The following is a 17,928-nucleotide window of genomic DNA, read 5'->3' on the forward strand; positions in this document are numbered from 1 at the left end:
GTCATTTAGCTATCCGATGCAAATTGTTTCATGATCTAATCGTGTCCAAAAATTGTGATGAGTTGATTTCCCTTGCAAATTATAATGAAATTAGTTTGCTTATGGGTTATGAAGAAATGAAATGTTTCACTAACTATCTTCCTGAATTTGCCCGTTATAAACTTCTTGGCTTTGATCTAGAGGAAATTTATATGTATTGTGCGGTGAATTGCATTGAAAATCCTTATATTTCCAATTACATAAAGAAAAGAAAACAAATAGAAGATGAAGAGAATACTAATGAAGGGGAAGAGGCTTCCCAATATTCTCCTATTGTTTCTTATGATGAATCAGGTAACGAGGAGGAGCCTTCTATTCAACCAATCTCATTAATAAGGAGCTCCAAAAAGAGGATTGAACCCACACATGAGGTGGTGAGGAAGAAGAAAAGAAAAAGAAAGAGAGGTAAAAGGGTATCCCTCCCAAATAATGTTGCTCCTATTATTGTTGTGCCTCATGAAAATGAATCAAAAATAATTGTGGAAGATGATGCACTTGATGATGATCTCGTTATGCCTATTGCTTGTTGTGATGATTATGATTGGGAAGATAATGATACTTCTTATGATCTTGAAAATCTTTTTGGCACTTGCTTGGAAGAATATGATAATTGCTATACTATTGGTGCTATCCACACTATTAATGATGAGAGTGATTATGCTTATGATATGAAAAGGCCCAAGCTTGGGGAGGCTATGTTTGATGAAGATGATGTTTTTGAGAATATATTTGCTTCAATTAATGTTTGTCCCAAGCTTGGGGATTCTATGTTTAATAATGATGATATTTTTAGCCTCCCAAGTTTTGATATGCAAAGTTGTTATGATGATAGCATGCCTTCTACCTATGATGGTTATATTGATGAAAGTGGGTTTGGAAGAGTGTCAACTTTAGGAAGTAATGATCCCACTATTTTGGAGGATGTTGAATCTTATAATATTTATGAAAGTGGATTTGGAGAGGTCATGACTTTATTTAGTGATGTATCCACTATTTCGGAAGAGGTTTCAATCGATTATGATGAGAACAAAGTTGCTACTTATGATGATTATTGTGATAAAACTTATGCTACAAAGAGTAGTGATGATTATATTTATAAAACTTGTCATGATTATGAGTACCCTTTTTCTGAGCATTATTCTTTTAATGAGGAAACAATTTATAGTATTCAAGTCTCTTATGATACTCCCACTATTCCAAATGAGAAGAATTTTGCTTATGTGGAGAGTAGTAAATTTTTTATGCAAGTAGATCATGAAAAGAATACTTTAGGTGCTGGTTATATTGTTTAATTCATTCATGATGCTACTAAAAATTATTATGAGGGAGGAACATATGCTTGTAGGAATTGCAATAATATCAAGTTTCCTCTCTATGTGCTTAAAGTTTTGAAGTTATGCTTGTTTTTGCCTTCCTATGCTAGTTGATTATTGTTCCCATAAGTTGTTTGCTCACAAAATCCCTATGCATAGGAAGTGGGTTAGACTTAAATGTGCTAGTGATATTCATCATGATGCTCTCTTTATGTTTCAATTCTTATCCTTTGTGTGAGCATCACTGAAATCATCATGCCTAGCTAGGGGCGTTAAACGATAGCGCTTGTTGGGAGGCAACCCAATTTTATTTTAGTTTCTTGCTTTTTGGTTATGTTTAGAAATAAATAAATCATCTAGCCTCTGGTTAGATGTGGTTTTATGTTTTAATTAGTGTTTGTGCTAAGTAAGGCCTATAGGATCTTCTTGGATGATAGTTATTTGATCTTGCTGAAAATTCCAGAAACTTTCTGTTCACGAAAACAATTGTTTAAAATCACCAGAACGTGATAAAATACTGATTCCAATTGCAGCAGATCAATAAACAAATTGTCTAGGTCTTCCTATTTTGGTAGAATTGTTGGAGTTCCAGAAGTTTGCGTTAGTTACAGATTACTACAGACTGTTCTGTTTTTGACAGATTCTGTTTTTCATGTGTTGTTTGCTTATTTTGATGAATCTATGGCTAGTAAAATAGTTTATAAACCATATAGAAGTTGGAATAAAGTAGGTTTAACACCAATATAAATAAATAATGAGTTCATTACAGTACCTTGAAGTGGTGTTTTGTTTTCTTTCGCTAACGGAGCTTACGAGTTTTCTGTTAAGTTTTGTGTTGTGAAGTTTTCAAGTTTTGGGTAAAGATTCGATGGACTATGGGATAAGGAGTGGCAAGAGCCTAAGCTTGGGGATTCCCAAGGCACCCCAAGGTAATATTCAAGGATAACCAAGAGCCTAAGCTTGGGGATGCCCCGGATGGCATCCCCTCTTTCGTCTTCGTTCATCGGTAACTTTACTTGGAGCTATATTTTTATTCACCACATGATATGTGTTTTGCTTGGAGCGTCATTTTATTTTCTTTAGCTTTGCTTGCTGTTTGAATAAAATACCAAGATCTGAAATTCTTAAATGAGAGAGAGTCTTCACTTAGCTACATAATTATTTAACTACTCATTAATCTTCACTTATATCTTTCAGAGTAGTTTGTTGTTTGCTCTAGTGCTTCACTTATATCTTTTAGAGCACAATGGTGGTTTTATTTTGAAGAAATAGATGAACTCTCATGCTTCACTTATATTATTTTGAGAGTCTTAAATAGCATGGTAATTTGATTAATCCTAATATGCTTGGTATTCAAGAATAGTAAAAACTTTCTTATGAGTGTGTTGAATACTATGAGAAGTTTGATTCCTTATGATTGTTTTGAGATATGAAGATGGTGATATTAGAGTCATGCTAGTTGAGTAGTTGTGAATTTGAGAGATACTTGTGTTAAAGTTTGTGATTCCCGTAGCATGCACGTATGGTGAACCGTTATGTGATGAAGTCGGAGCATGATTTATTTATTGATTGTCCTCCTTATGAGTGGCGGTCGGGGACGAGCGATGGTCTTTTCCTACCAATCTATCCCCCTAGGAGCATGCGCATAGTACTTCGTTTCGATAACTAATAGATTTTTGCAATAAGTATGTGAGTTCTTTATGACTAATGTTGAGTCCATGGATTATACGCACTCTCACCCTTCCACCATTGCTAGCCTCTCTAATACCGCGCACTTTTCGCCGGTATCATACACCCACCATATACCTTCCTCAAAACAGCCACCATACCTACCTATTATGGCATTTCCATACCCATTCCGAGATATATTGCCATGCAACTTTCCACCATCCCGTTTATCATGACACATTCATCATTGTCATATTGCTTTGCATGATCATGTAGTTGACATAGTATTTGTGGCAAAGCCACCGTTCATAATTCTTTCATACATGTCACTCATGAGTCATTGCACATCCCGGTACACCGCCGGAGGCATTCATATAGAGTCATATTTTGTTCTAAGTATCAAGTTGTAATTCTTGCGTTGTAAGTAAATAAAAGTGTGATGATCATCATTATTAGAGCATTGTCCCAGTGAGGAAAGGATGATGGAGACTATGATTCCCCCACAAGTCGGGACGAGACTCCGGACGAAAAAAAAGAAAGAAAAAAGAGGCCATAAAAAAAGAGAAGGCCCAAATAAAAAATAAAAAAATAAAAAAATGAGAGAAAAAGAGAGAAGGGGCAATGCTACTATCCTTTTACCACACTTGTGCTTCAAAGTAGCACCATGATCTTCATGATAGAGAGAGTCTCCTATGTTGTCACTTTCATATACTAGTGGGAATTTTACATTATATAACTTGGCTTGTATATTCCAATGATGGGCTTCCTCAAAATGCCCTAGGTCTTCGTGAGCAAGCGAGTTGGATGCACACCCACTTAGTTTCTTGTTGAGCTTTCATACACCTATAGCTCTAGTGCGTCCGTTGCATGGCAATCCCTACTCACTCACATTGATATCTATTAATGGGCCTTTCCATAGCCCGTTGATACGCCTAGTTGATGTGAGACTATCTTCTCCCTCCTTTTTGTCTTCTCCACAACCACCATTCTATTCCACATATAGTGCTATGTCCATGGCTCATGCTCATGTATTGCGTGAAGATTGAAAAAGTTTGAGAAAATCAAAAGTATGAAACAATTGCTTGGCTTGTCATCGGGGTTGTGCATGATTTAAATATTTTGTGTGGTGAAGATAGAGCATAGCCAGACTATATGATTTTGTAGGGATAACTTTCTTTGGCCATGTTATTTTGAGAAGACATAATTGCTTAGTTAGTATGCTTGAAGTATTATTATTTTTGTGTCAATATGAACTTTTATCTTGAATCTTTTGGATCTGAATATTCATACCACAATTAAGAAGAATTACATTGAAATTATGCCAAGTAGCATTCCACATCAAAAATTCTTTCTTTTATCATTTACCTACTCGAGGACGAGTAGGAATTAAGCTTGGGGATGCTGATACGTCTCCAACGTATCTATAATTTTTTATTGTTCCATGCTATTATATTATCCATCTTGGATGTTTTATGGGCTTTGCTATGCACTTTTATATTATTTTTGGGACTAATATATTGACCCAGAGCCCAGTGCCAGTTCCTGTTTTTTTCCCTTGTTTCAGTGTTTCGAAGAAAAAGAATATCAAACGGAGTCGAAACGGAATGAAACCTTCTGGAGAAGTTATTTTTGGAAAGAAAGCAACCCGGGAGACTTGGAGTCCACGTCAAGAAAGCAACGAGGAAGGCACGAGGCAGGGGGCGCGCCCACCCCCCCTGGGCGCACCCTCCACCCTCGTGGGCCCCTCGTGGCTCCCCTGACGTATTTCTTCCGCCCATATATATATCCATATACCCTAAAACCTTCGGGGAACAGAATAGATCAGGAGTTCCGCCGCCGCAAGCCTCCGTAGCCACCAAAAACCAATCGGGACCCTGTTTTGGCACCCTGCCGGAGGGGGGATCCCTCACCGGTGGCCATCTTCATCATCCCGGCGCTCTCCATGACGAGGAGGGAGTAGTTCACCCTCGAGGCTGAGGGTATGTACCAGTAGCTATGTGTTTGATCTCTCTCCCTCGTGTTCTTGAGGTGATTTGATCTTGATGTATCGCGAGCTTTGCTATTATAGTTGGATCTTGTGTTGCTCCTCCCCCTCTACTCTCTTGTAATGGATTGAGTTTTCCCTTTGAAGTAATCTTATCGGATTGAGTATTTAATGATTTGAGAACACTTGATGTATGTCTTGCCGTGCGTATCTGTGGTGACAATGGGATATCACGTGATTCACTTGATGTATGTTTTGGTGATCAACTTGCGGGTTCCGCCCATGAACCTATGCATAGGGGTTGGCACACGTTTTCGTCTTGACTCTCCGGTAGAAACTTTGGGGCACTCTTTGAGGTTCTATGTGTTGGTTGAATAGATGAATATGATATTGTGTGATGCATATAGTATAATCATACCCACGGATACTTGAGGTGACATTGGAGTATCTAGGTGACATTAGGGTTTTGGTTGATTTGTGTCTTAAGGTGTTATTCTAGTACGAACTCTAGGGCTGTTTGTGACACTTATAGGAATAGCCCAACGGATTGATTGGAAAGAATAACTTTGAGGTGGTTTCGTACCCTACCATAATCTCTTCGTTTGTTCTCCACTATTAGTGACTTTGGAGTGACTCTTTGTTGCATGTTGAGGGATAGTTATATGATCCAATTATGTTATTATTGTTGAGAGAACTTGCACTAGTGAAAGTATGAACCCTAGGCCTTGTTTCAACGCATTGCAATACCGTTTACGCTCACTTTTATCGCTTGCTACCTTGCTGTTTTTATATTTTCAGATTACAAAAACCTATGTCTACCATCCATATTGCACTTGTATCACCATCTCTTTGCCGAACTAGTGCACCTATACAATTTACCATTGTATTGGGTGTGTTGGGGACACAAGAGACTCTTTGTTATTTGGTTGCAGGGTTGTTTGAGAGAGACCATCTTCATCCTACGCCTCCCACGGATTGATAAACCTTAGGTCATCCACTTGAGGGAAATTTGCTACTGTCCTACAAACCTCTGCACTTGGAGGCCCAACAACGTCTACAAGAAGAAGGCTGCGTAGTAGACATCACTTTCCCGCTGACACGCATCGGCACCAACGAGCAAGTAAGCTGCACATCTTCATCGGCCGGCGGTCCACGGCGTCGGCGCTCCTTCACCGACCGGCATTGATCTTCCATGACCGTCCCCCCTCGTCCTCGAGCTGCAGCCATGGCCTCTGAGAGTTCAATCCCCCTTTCTCTCTGTTCCTTCTAGCTAGATCTGAGCTGCAGCTAGGGTTTGATCTAGATGCATGGTTGATTAGTGGTCTGATCTGTGAGCTGATATGGTTGATTGCTATGCTGCGGTTGCAATTGTGGTAGGACTAGATGTTCAAGCATGTGGTAGTCTAGATTAGTAGTAGAGTTTGAAGTTGAACCTTGTGCTTGTGTTGATTCGTGCTTAGATCTATGATTTGTAGCTATTGGTGGTCCATTTGTAGCATGTTGTTTGTTGTAGATGTATGTTTGTGCTCAGATTGTCCGGTATGCTTAGTATGATAGCGATGAACCATGTGTGCTTAGTATGATAGTGATGAAGCATGTGCTTGCTATGATAGTGATGAACCATGTACATGTATGCTCCTGCTTTCATGGATTGTCCGGTATGTCGTGTGCTATGCTTATTGTCAATGCGTGCTACGATTGTAGGACATGACCACACAGACACAAGATCTTAGTCAGCCCTTGTCCTGTCCGACAGCCAGTTTGCTCCATCGTTTGTCGAGGACTCACAGCCTATGTCCGAGATGGCACCTGATTCAGAGGTGTTTGCATCTGATTCCCTCTATGTGCCAGTAGTGCTCGTTGAGCCAACTCCTGTTGCTGCTGCCGCTGCACTCAAGGTACCAACAGCAAACGCAAAGAAGGATGGTAGGTCGAACAACATGAAGTGGCAACCGTTCATGTCCACGTTCGTGCTGAACAAGATGTGTGAACTCATCTCTAGTGGAGTTAGGACTGACAAGGGCTTCAAGGAGGTGCACTTGAACACCGTTGCAAAGCATGTGTTTGAGTTCTGTGGGCAGGAGGTGTCTGCCACCAGGTGTATAACCACCTGAGGAAGTGGAGAGGTCGATGGATCCAAGTGTCCAAGCTGAGAGCCTTAGCGGCGCCTCATGGGATGAGAACACTTGCTCCATAGTTCTGGAGGTAGAGCACTACGCCGGCCATGTCATGGTTAGCTCACAACCCTCTTCCTTTTCATACTGTCCACCATTGCCTACTCCCAATCGCAACTAACAACACTTGTGTTTCATTCTTAGGACCACCCAAGGGACGCTGAGTTCCTCAACACACCCATACAGAACTATAGCCAGATGCAGCACATCTTCTCCTTCGGGCTGGCAACTAGGAAGCATGCCATGGGCTCGGGGGAACCTCTTGGTTCTCCCATGCCAGACTTCCCCGGGACCACAGACGCCGAGGCCCTTGATGGCCCTGACAAGCCCTTCATGAAGCCCTTCGACAAGCCATTTGACCCCGTCCATGATAGGAAGAGGAAGAGAGGAGGCCTGATGGAGGAGGAGATCAATATCTTTTGCAACATGACTGAGGCGGTGAAGGAGGTGGCAACAACCATCAGGGAGTGCAAGCCCCTCGAGGTCCACCCTGACCTGTATGGTGTTGTCATGACCCAGGGTGGCCTCAGTGACGAGGCTCTCATGGCAGCTCGCAGCCACCTGCTTGACAACAAGGCCCAGGGTGTTGGGTTTGTTGCCATGGCAGACGCTCACAAGGTGCTGTGGCTCAGGAGCTGGCTGGGTAAGCACTATTACTAGAGCAGTGCTGCCTGTGAGCGTGCATGATCCCCGACGGCGATGGCGGTGGCGACGACGACGACGATGACGATGACGATGTACATTTTGTGTAGCTAGGGCTCAAAAACTATTTGATGGTCTGTATATTTTGGTGAGGTGGTATATACTAACCCCTCACGCTGATGATGAACTTGGGGTGGTAGGACGACACCCTCTTTTGGATGTGGTGGTAGGTTAACACCAAGGTAGTGCTAGGTAGAACTTGCTATGACGTATGATCATGCATGCTTTACTTCTTCTCTTCTGCTCCATTGTTGTTTGTGTGCTACTTGCTTTGCTACTTGCTTGCTCCATTGATTTGCTGCTTCAACTCTTGCTCTCGTGCATTGCTAGGGCAAGTGGTATGCCGTGTTCATCGGTAAGGCTCCAGGGGTTTACAGTTCATGGGAAGAAGCCAGTGCACAAGTGGCATCGTATAGCAACAACAGCCATAGAGGGTTCAAGACTAGGCAGGCAGCAGAGCAAGCTTACTCCGACTGGGTGCAAAATCATGGAGGCGGCAGTGTTGACAGTGGCAAGGTTGGAGGTGTCAAGGTGGATCATCAGTTTGGGCTGAAGCTGAAGACCTTCATCATCTTCGCCCAGTTCATCGCCATTGTTGTGTTGTGGCGTTGGTGTGCTAGGTGTGATCATTGTGGGTAAGCTCACCAACTAGGGTACAAGTTAAGCACAACATGTACGCCGTATGCAACCAAACGTTGTGTTCATGTGCCGCTCGGGCCAATGCAGGCAACCAAACAAAGTGCACTTGCGTATTACCTAATGCAGGGACACTAGATGCAGGCAACCAAACAACTTGCAGATGGCGTATTAGGGCCTGTTTTTGCTCAATCAGGCTGGGTTGAGAAGTGTATGCGATGCAGGAACTGTTCACAACGGCAACCAAACACGCCCTATATAACAAGGGTCCTGGGTTTTTTGACAGCAAATAGACTTTATTTCTCATATAATAGTCATATCGTTTACAAGTAAATGAGAAATAAAATAAGGGATAACAGCATCCCATGAACCAGGTGATCTAGTAGTAAAGGAGTGTCTTGCTAACTCGTCAGCCACCTGATTCCTAGGTTAGTACTTGGTAACCCTCCGTTTCTTTTTTTGTTGCCAGGAAGGCATAGTGATCCCTCTTCGTGAGCCCTGTATTTGAATGCTATGTTAGGGCATCTCCAAAGTCGGCCCTTAAATTGTCCGTAAACATCTGAAACGAGTTGTCCCAACGCAGTTCACCATTCAACATCGTCCCGCATACGTCCGAGGTATGGCTGTCCGAAATTCCACAACCTAGACGCAAAGTTGCGGGAGCTTTGCAGGTGTCCGGACCTCCGCCACGTAGGGCTCCAACATCCCTGGCCCACCCAAAACGCATCCGGAGCCCGCGTCTTCATTCACAACCCCTTGTTCTGCTTTGGCTTCCTCCCTGGCCGTCACCGTCACTGTACCACTCCGGTCGCCTGCCAAGGCCTTATCGGACCTCCGCTTTGCCTACTTCACCATTCCACCTCTCGCCCATCCGTCGCACAGGTACCATCCGCCCCTACGGATGTCATCCATGGGGGTCACCACCTCCGGCAAGTGTTTGGCCAAATGCTAGTGCTAATTTTTTGACATTTCTCTCTTCTTTGAGGCAATGGACTCAGACTTGAAGTACTTGTATGAGAACTATGCTGAGCCGTTTGATGACTCATCCGACGAGGAGGAGTATGTGTATGAAACGACGATGATACAGGCGATCCTTGCAGATGCGGAGCGTGCGGAAGAGCATGTTCTCGATTTCAAGGGAGTGATCAAGGGTCATCGATTGCTAAATCGAAACAGTGCACGAGGGCATAAAGCTGATGGGTGACTACCTTGCCCCCGATGCCCTTTCACGGACAATTTTTGCCGGCGCTTCTGGATGCGGATGTGTTCGATCGCCTATACAATGGTGTCTGGGCCTACGATGACTACTTCATCTGGACGAAGGATGTCGTAGAGAGAATTGGATTCTCTAGTTACCAGAAGTGCACGGTCACAAATTCGTGGGATGAATACCTCCGGATGATGTGCAGATGCCATGGCCATATTTGCTATTGCGGTGGTCGGAGTGTTTGGACCTCAGTACTTGCGAGAACCAAAATGTCGGAGACACTAAAAGGAACATGACACTGTCGGAAGCAAGAGGATGCTCAAGTATGCTCGGATCTTTTTGATTGCATGGTTGGAGGACATGGTTGGATGGTCGACTCCCTTATATGGGTCCGCGGACGAGTCTGGACCAGTCCGCTGATAAATATTATGTCAGTTTTACGGGTCGGTGTTGAAGATGCCCTTAGTTTCGTTTCTACGAAATGAACAGGGCTAACAGTATCTCCAACACTGACCTTCAAATTGCCCACATCTGTCCGGACCATGCGGTCCATACGTATTTTGCAATCCAATGTGGTACCCCATCCGTCGGCGGACCGGCCCGGACGTCTGTTTTCCTGCAAACATGAAGCAAATTGGGGGGCTTTGCGGGCATGTGGACCATTGCCACACACATGTCTGACACCCCGGTCCCACCCGAAAACCCTCTCCCTTAGCCACTCCGTTTCCCGTGCGAAGCAATTGCCGCACATTCATGCTGGTCAGCGCCGCTCCAGAGTGTCAGTGTCGCATTCATGTCGGCCCAAAGCAAACCCGACCTCTCACTGCAGCTGATATTGAAGTGCCACACCGGTCGAGAGCGTCGCGTTCCGTTGCACGCGCCTTCTCTTTGCATTCAAACAACACCCGTCCATCCGCCTCCCTCTATTAACCAAGCATGCTTGCCGAGGAGCCTACTTCAGCTCCCGTATGCGAGCGCCACACGTCCGTCCGCCTGCTAGGCGACATTAAACACCCTGCCGCATGGCCTGGCATCCGCCCGCTATTTAAACGTGGCCAGGCTCGGCAACAACCACGTCACACCTCTGCTCTCCATCTCAACCACGTCACACCTCTGCTCTCCATCTCCTCTGCTCACCACACCCACCATGGCATCGAGTTACAAATCCCTATGGGACATCCTCTTCAGCGAACCTGTTTTTGCTATTAATGGCGCACTATAGGTGCGCCACTATTAATACGCCACTAGTAACAAGTAGTAATGGCGCACCTCTGGTGCGCCATTAGTATCCCAGATAATAGTGTCGCACCTAGTAGTGCGCCATTACTATGCCTCCTAGGGGGCCATATTTACCTTCACGTATGCCCCCAAGTGCGCCATTACTATGCCCCATAATGCGCCACTGGTATTTAGCCCTGGTGCGCCACTAATGCTCAATATGGTGCGCCACTACTATGAATATTAGGAATTATTATTTTTTGCTTTTCTGGTATTTGCACAGGTTACAAAATACACGTTACACAGCACAAAATATAAACATCACACAACAGAATTCATCATATTAGTATCCAAATTCGAAATAGCGAACAAAGTTCAAACATTAGCAGAGTTTAGGTCTCGAGACATTAGCAAAGTTCATCATATATATTAGCCGAGTTTGTCGTCACATTACAAAGTCGATATCGATCATCTAAACTACCATCACATAGAAGAGAGCTGCAGTCACGATGAGCATCATCGCGATGAAACTGGTCTTCATCCGGTTCCTCCTCTGCTCCCTCCTCTCTTCCGCTAGATAGCGCGCGTATCTAGCTTCCGCCTCCGCCCTAGTGGTGTACCCTTTGTAACTGTTACCGCTGAAACGGTGAACCTGTCTCCGACACTCCTCCCAGTCGTCGTAGACTCCGGGAACCTTACCCTTGTAAACGACATACGACGGCATCTCTATGCACTAGACAAACAAAATGTTAGTAGCAATTCACAGACAATATATAAGCAATATATAAGTATGCAACAAAAGGATCGGAAGAGAAAAGCAACACATTAATAGCACGATTCATGGTCCTACTAATAAATAGCATCAATTACATATAAGTTGAACGACTGTCCAAACTAAAGAGACATACAAGTTCATTAAAGTTTAATTACAACATGAGCTAATCGATATTTCAGAACTACATAGCATCATTACTTTCGACTCGACTCAGGGACCGGAGCATGGATGAAGCCGCCGTCTTTCGTGATGGTCATGAAATTGCGATCGTTGTCAGCCTGCATTTGTAGCGTTGTTTCTATTTCACTGTTGGACGGTTGATAGTTGAGGTAGAACTGCCCCGAGGTATGAAGGACATCTTGATGGATGATTTCCGCAAACTCCGACTGGATGCGAAAGTATTCTTGTCTGATGTCCGCGTCCTGGATTGCCGACAAGCGTGCGGCCCAATCTTCGAGATTAGTTGGTAGCAGAAGGTGATTATGGTCCCGTACGATCGCCCGCATGTGATGAAGGGCGTAGTAGGCATCCTTCTGACTGCCAGGCGGCTGCTTGACGCAGGGGAACATTGTTACGTGGGTGAACACGTGCTTGCCGTACCTACAAATTGGCCTCCTGAAGGTGCCTCCAGATTTGGCGTAGCCGGGGAGAGCATCATCAAGAACTTTCTTGATATTTGTGTAGTCTTTCTTCGACTGACGGTCCGAGTCGAAATACGTGGCCATGGAATATTTCGGGCTTAAGAGGATGAGTGTGCAATGTGTGTCACTGCACAAAACACGGAATGTTAGAAAAAAAAGAACGATCAAAATCTAAGAAATCATATGTTACGGGGCAGTGAGGGGATGACTTACTCGGGAAAGTAAGGCACGAGGAAGTTATCCTTATCTGGGTTCGCCAGAATGATGCCTTCGAGGTATGAACTCGCGACTTGCCGGTCCCCAGCGCTGCCCAAGATCTTGGCACGCATGTAGAAGGGGTCGACTATCACGATGTCCGGGGTCTTGTCTCTAATGATCCGCATCTCCATACTGAGCGAAAATAGCCGAATGAAGGTGTAGTGCAGCGGATGAAGGTTACACATAGCGAAGATGTCATCAAACCGCAGGACGATCATACCCCCGATGGTGCTATCGACAAAGCCCTTGCCCTCTGGCACCTTGGCCATGAAAACTGGGTATGCCACATCATTCTCGAAGAGACGCCGCTTCTCCAAAGAAAGAACACTGTCATGCAGACTCCGCATAGCACCGGTTGCAGCATTGAGCAGATTAGTCGGTAGCATCGGCCTACCCGCCACATGCACCCTCCTCGAGATATCCTTAGGTGAAGGTGGCCCGTCCTGAGCACGGACCGTACTCGGTGCCGGCTGGCTCGCACCCTTGTTATTTTTTCTTTTCCGTCCCTTCTGCTTCTTCTGCTGTAATGGGATCGAGTTCTGCTCAGAGACCACCTTCTTGAGTGTGTTGGGGCTGATAATATTTCGCACCTCGGCTATCTGAGGCTCGGTGAAGGTGGCAGCTGGAGGCGTCTCCTAAGAACTGAACGCCAGATGACGCCTGTTGCAATTGGGTTTCTCCGCGGTACCAGCTAGATCGCGATCGTCTTTTGCAGGGTTGGGTTCTTGAGAAGGAGGCCCCAAGAATTCGTCACCGTACCCATGTTCGTTGAAGTACTTATCGACGTTGGTAAATGTACCGCCGTCGTCGACCGGATCCTGCGCCATATGCATGTCCGGATCAGCTGACGGCGGTAGCGTTGCGGCGGTCTTGCCATGGCTTGGCGCCGGCACGACTGGCGGTGTTGTCTGTGGGGTGGTGTCCCCTGCCCCCAAATGAATCTGGCTCTTCGGCCAAAGCATGGACCAGCTTATGCAGGCGCTAAGGGTCATCACATCATCTTTGTTGGCCCCAGGGGGTCGATACAGAGGTAACAAGTCGTCGCAGCCCCGCAGCACCCGAACCAGTTGAACCCTATACACGGTGGGTGGCATCGGATTACCGTGGAACACGCGGTTGCCCGGTTGAACGATTCTGGCCTTGGCGACATCGATCAACTCTCCATCCATGAAGTGCAGGAGAGTGCATGGAACGTCGGCGGCGCCCCGCGAAAACATGTAGGGCGTCAGGATGCCCAGTCAAAGGCAAGGAGATGAAGTCATCGGCCGAGAGGCTTAGTTACCGTGATGGCGTTGAGCTCGGCTAATGTCGAGGCACCGCCAACGGCGGGCGTGCAAGTGACGGAGGGGCCGCTTGCTGCCGAGGTGCCGGCCGGCGTATTCTTCCCACACCCGGGTGCATTAAGCTCCAATGCCGGCGCAGACGCCGGAGACACCAATGCCGCCTCCGCCGGAGACACCAATGGCGCTGGCGCGTTGTGCGAGTTGCTGCCCGTGAAGCTGGGAATCGGGGGCAGCCCCTGTTGGCCACCCGCAATCCACGCCTGCAGCCCCTCAATCAAGGTAGGCACAATGGCGGTGATCGTCGCTCCCAGTTGGTCTCGCACTTGCTCTTCGACTATCTCCGTCCATGCCACTTGTGCCTTGAGTTCGTGAACCTCGCGCTCCTGGCTTTCTGAGCTGTCCTTTCTCTCCTTTCGCCCAGCGTTATAGTATTCCGACCATTTCGTGGACAAGCCTTTGCCGGCCACACAACCAGCTGACGACGGCTTACTGAACTTATCCTTGTGTTTCATTACGTTCAACGCCCTATTTAAAGTGGTGTCCCAAGGGGAGCTCTAAGACGACCCCGTGCTACTGCTTTCAGTGTCCTGCGGAAGGAATGTGAACCATTTAGAAATTTGGCTTCATTAATTAGAATGCAACCATATGGAGCTAATTACGCGGGGGTGTATTCCTTACCAGAACAAGCTCAAGCGCCTTGGTCTTCGGATCCGTGGTAAGCTCCTTTGTTACCGGGTCCACCTTGTACCGGGCCCTGACATAGTTCCTGGTCTGCTTATCACGGTATTTATCGAAGAGGGGCGGTAGGCCTTGCTCGGCACGCTCCGCGTCCTCCTTGTCCCATATAGGTTCCGCCACTCTGTAACCGCCGGGACCGAGTTTGTGGACCCCTAAGTTCAAGTCCCGCATATCTTTCCCCATTGACTTGATTCCGCAGATGCGTTGCTCTCGCACTTGATCTTGAACTCCAAGTAGTCAGCTTTGCTGATCGAAGGATTTGTCTCCTTGATCTTCTCATAACTATCACCTCTTAGAATCCTTCTCTTCACCGCGGCTCTCCAAGTAGCCAGGGCCGTGCTCATCTTCGTGAGGGCGGCACTGTTCACTTTATTCCCTGAGAGGCGTGTGTTTGCGAAGTCACCGGGGAACTTGTATCGTTCGTGCAACTTCGTGAAGAGGAGGTTGCGCAAATTCCCTCGGTCACGATGCCTTAGGTTCTCGGTGTTGATCGAGACGGTGCTCCGAAGAATGCACCCGAGTTGTCCCGCGTACCCACTGACTAATTCTTTGGGCGCCGTTGGATGCCCACTGGAGGACACTTCAGTAAATTCCTCCTTGACGGTGCCGAGCACGTTCGGGCGCCGGTCCTTCCGTTGCCTCTTCGGTTGGCTGCCATCTGTGCGTGCGCTGCCATCATCAGTGGTGGCATCCTCGGCGGCACCATCAGCGGTGTCATCCCCGACGCCACTAGGGGTTGTGTAGTCGGGATCGGTGTCTTCCACGACGTCCTCATAGCGGTGAGGTTCTTCCTCCATCTCCTGGGACAGCTCCCAGAATGCCTTGCCCGAACCGCTGGCCTCATCGTTGTTTGTCATATTCGCTCTAAATAGGAAAAAGGCTACTAGAGTTATTTCTTAAATGCAGTCTAGGAAAAAATAAATCCACAAGTCAATATATCAGGACCCATCACATCTTCATAGACTCGATGGGGCCTCAAATGCCCTTCCTCATCTACAACTAGTTGCCCGCCTCAATCGACGAGTTTTCTCATATTTTTCTGATTCAAACTAGATTTCGATGGCTGTTAGGTTATTCGGCATGTAATCTAGAATAATTAGAAAGTATAGGTTATTTCAACTGTAATGCTGTACTGATTGGGCATCTTCTAGGTCAAACTATAAATGTTGATTAATTTTTGTTTCGGTTGAGAATCGAGCACCTTTTAGGCCAAGAAAATTGGGCATGACCTTTGCTAATTTTCTTGACCTAGGAGTGCCCCATTCTCAACCGAAACAGAAATTAATCAACATTTCAGGAGAAAGGGGTCATTTTAGAAGATCACAAGTAGCAGCAGCATCACAAGTAGTACAGCAGCAGCATCATCACAAGTAGTACAACAGCAGTGAATACAGCTAAGATAAGATCATCACCACATTTCAGAAACATAGCTCATCATTTTCATTCTTGCAGATAAGATCATCACCACATTTCAGAAATACAGCTTCATAGGTTGTTCAACCAGAACACTTAGCAATGTAGTATTGCTAGTCTATTCGTCAAGCAGCCACAAACCAAACAAAGAGGCAACATAAACAAGCTATCAAGTGACCCCTGTATGTACACGTGACATAAAGCAGTAGCATACTGACTAAAAAAGTAGCATGCCTCATGAAAGTAGTACTGAGCACAATCAGTAAAGCCTTAGACTAGTAATTCATGCCTTTTATCCTAACAGTGTTACAAAACTGATAACAATAGCACAATTAACAGTACAAGAAAACGAGCAACTATATCCATAGTGCCAACAACAGTAGAAACAACCCAGAACCACTTGAACTACATACAGTAGGATGTCAATAACATAGTGGTTTCAGTTAGGTAGCAGAGTGTTTTCGGTTCTTCATTTTCGGCAGTAAAAGTGGTTTTAGTTAGGTATATACTCGGAGGAGCCATCCAACAAGTGACTGACTGCATAACGCCATTGGTTAATGGTGATTAAGAACAAATAAGTTGCAGACAAAAGTTCAGAACCAACATCCCACGGGATACATACATGCATACAGGACTTTGCAAGTTGCGACTTAAAAGGCCAAAATCCATGCAACTGCAACAACTCTGTTGCTGGTATCTGAATCAAAAGCGTATCTGTTGCAAGTTGCGACTTAAAAGGCCAACATCCCACTACTAACCTTCTCTTCTAAAGCTAGAACTGAAGAAGATTGTATGTACAAGGACCACTACATAGATTCAGAGAACAAACACGACGAACAAACACGAGGAACAAACACACATTCAGGCTAACTCGGGTGAAAGCTTCTGCAATTCCAGCTTCACCAGAGACCCACCTCTCGGCCTACAGGATCACGGAAGGAACTAGCGCTAGTCTACTAACTGAACTCAACTCCGGCACCACCACTGCTTCTGTCCATCGCCGATTTGCCGGAGAAATAGAGTGTTTGCGGGCGGCCGCGGCCCGTGCGGGAGCTCGACGGATCCGGCGTTTGCGGGCACGATGATGCGCATGGGATAGTGCGTTGGGGTCCTACGGCTGTGCTGAGCACGCCTATGAGCTCAGTTGACATCGACGGCCACAAGCACGTCTACAGCGGCGTGTTCGGCCCCGACGAGCACGATGGCTACGGGCGCGGCAAGTCGAGAAGGAAGAGGGGAGAGGAGGCGGAGCTCACCGGGGAGGCGCAAGGAGGCCCTGCGATAGCTTAGTAGCAGCAGAGGTGGCCGGAGTTGAGGAAGACGGCGGCGACCCGAGGAAGAAGAGGTGGAGGGGTCGAGCGCCGTCGCGCCCTGCTTCCGTGGCTCGCCGGCCCGGTGTTGAAGCAGATTCCGCCCGCCGCCTTGCCTGTCGCCTTGCACGGTGGAGCTCGAGCGGAGAGGCGCCGCAGGTTTCTAGGGTTTCGAGGGCTAGGAAGGCGAGGGAGGGGGTGGGTGGATGCGGCGAAGGCGAGGGAGGGGGTGGGTGGGGGTGGCGGAGCCCGGGAGCGAGGTCGCCGGTGGGTGGGGGCGGCGGTGGTGGTGGAAGGGGATCGGCGGCGGTGGTGAGAGGCGAGGGGCGAGATGGGAGAAGGACGAACGGCTGGCGAGATGGAACGTCTTGGATATTTTAGTGGGGGGAAGGTTAGCAATGGCGCACCATCTAGGGGTGCGCCATAAACACCGTGATAGCAATGGCGCACCTTCCCCTGGTGCGCCATTACTAACTTTTTTTTGGATTTTTAGTTGCATCTAATAATTTTTTAGAAAATAACCATAAATTTTAAAATGTTACGATATAAGTAGTTATTACTAATTTTCA

General features: G+C 46.4%; 1 long non-coding RNA gene across 1 annotated transcript; it reads right to left on the reverse strand.

Moving 5' to 3' along the window:
• Positions 1–11,350: 11,350 nt before the first annotated feature.
• Positions 11,351–17,707, reverse strand: LOC141020948 (uncharacterized). Its single transcript, XR_012180944.1, has 2 exons — positions 17,306–17,707; positions 11,351–11,674 (listed from the first exon to the last, which is right to left on the reverse strand). It is a non-coding gene; the product is annotated as an uncharacterized lncRNA (long non-coding RNA).
• Positions 17,708–17,928: the final 221 nt, after the last annotated feature.

This window comes from Aegilops tauschii, chromosome 3, assembly GCF_002575655.3.
Source record: "Aegilops tauschii subsp. strangulata cultivar AL8/78 chromosome 3, Aet v6.0, whole genome shotgun sequence".
In the NCBI taxonomy this organism is placed as follows: domain Eukaryota; kingdom Viridiplantae; phylum Streptophyta; class Magnoliopsida; order Poales; family Poaceae; genus Aegilops; species Aegilops tauschii.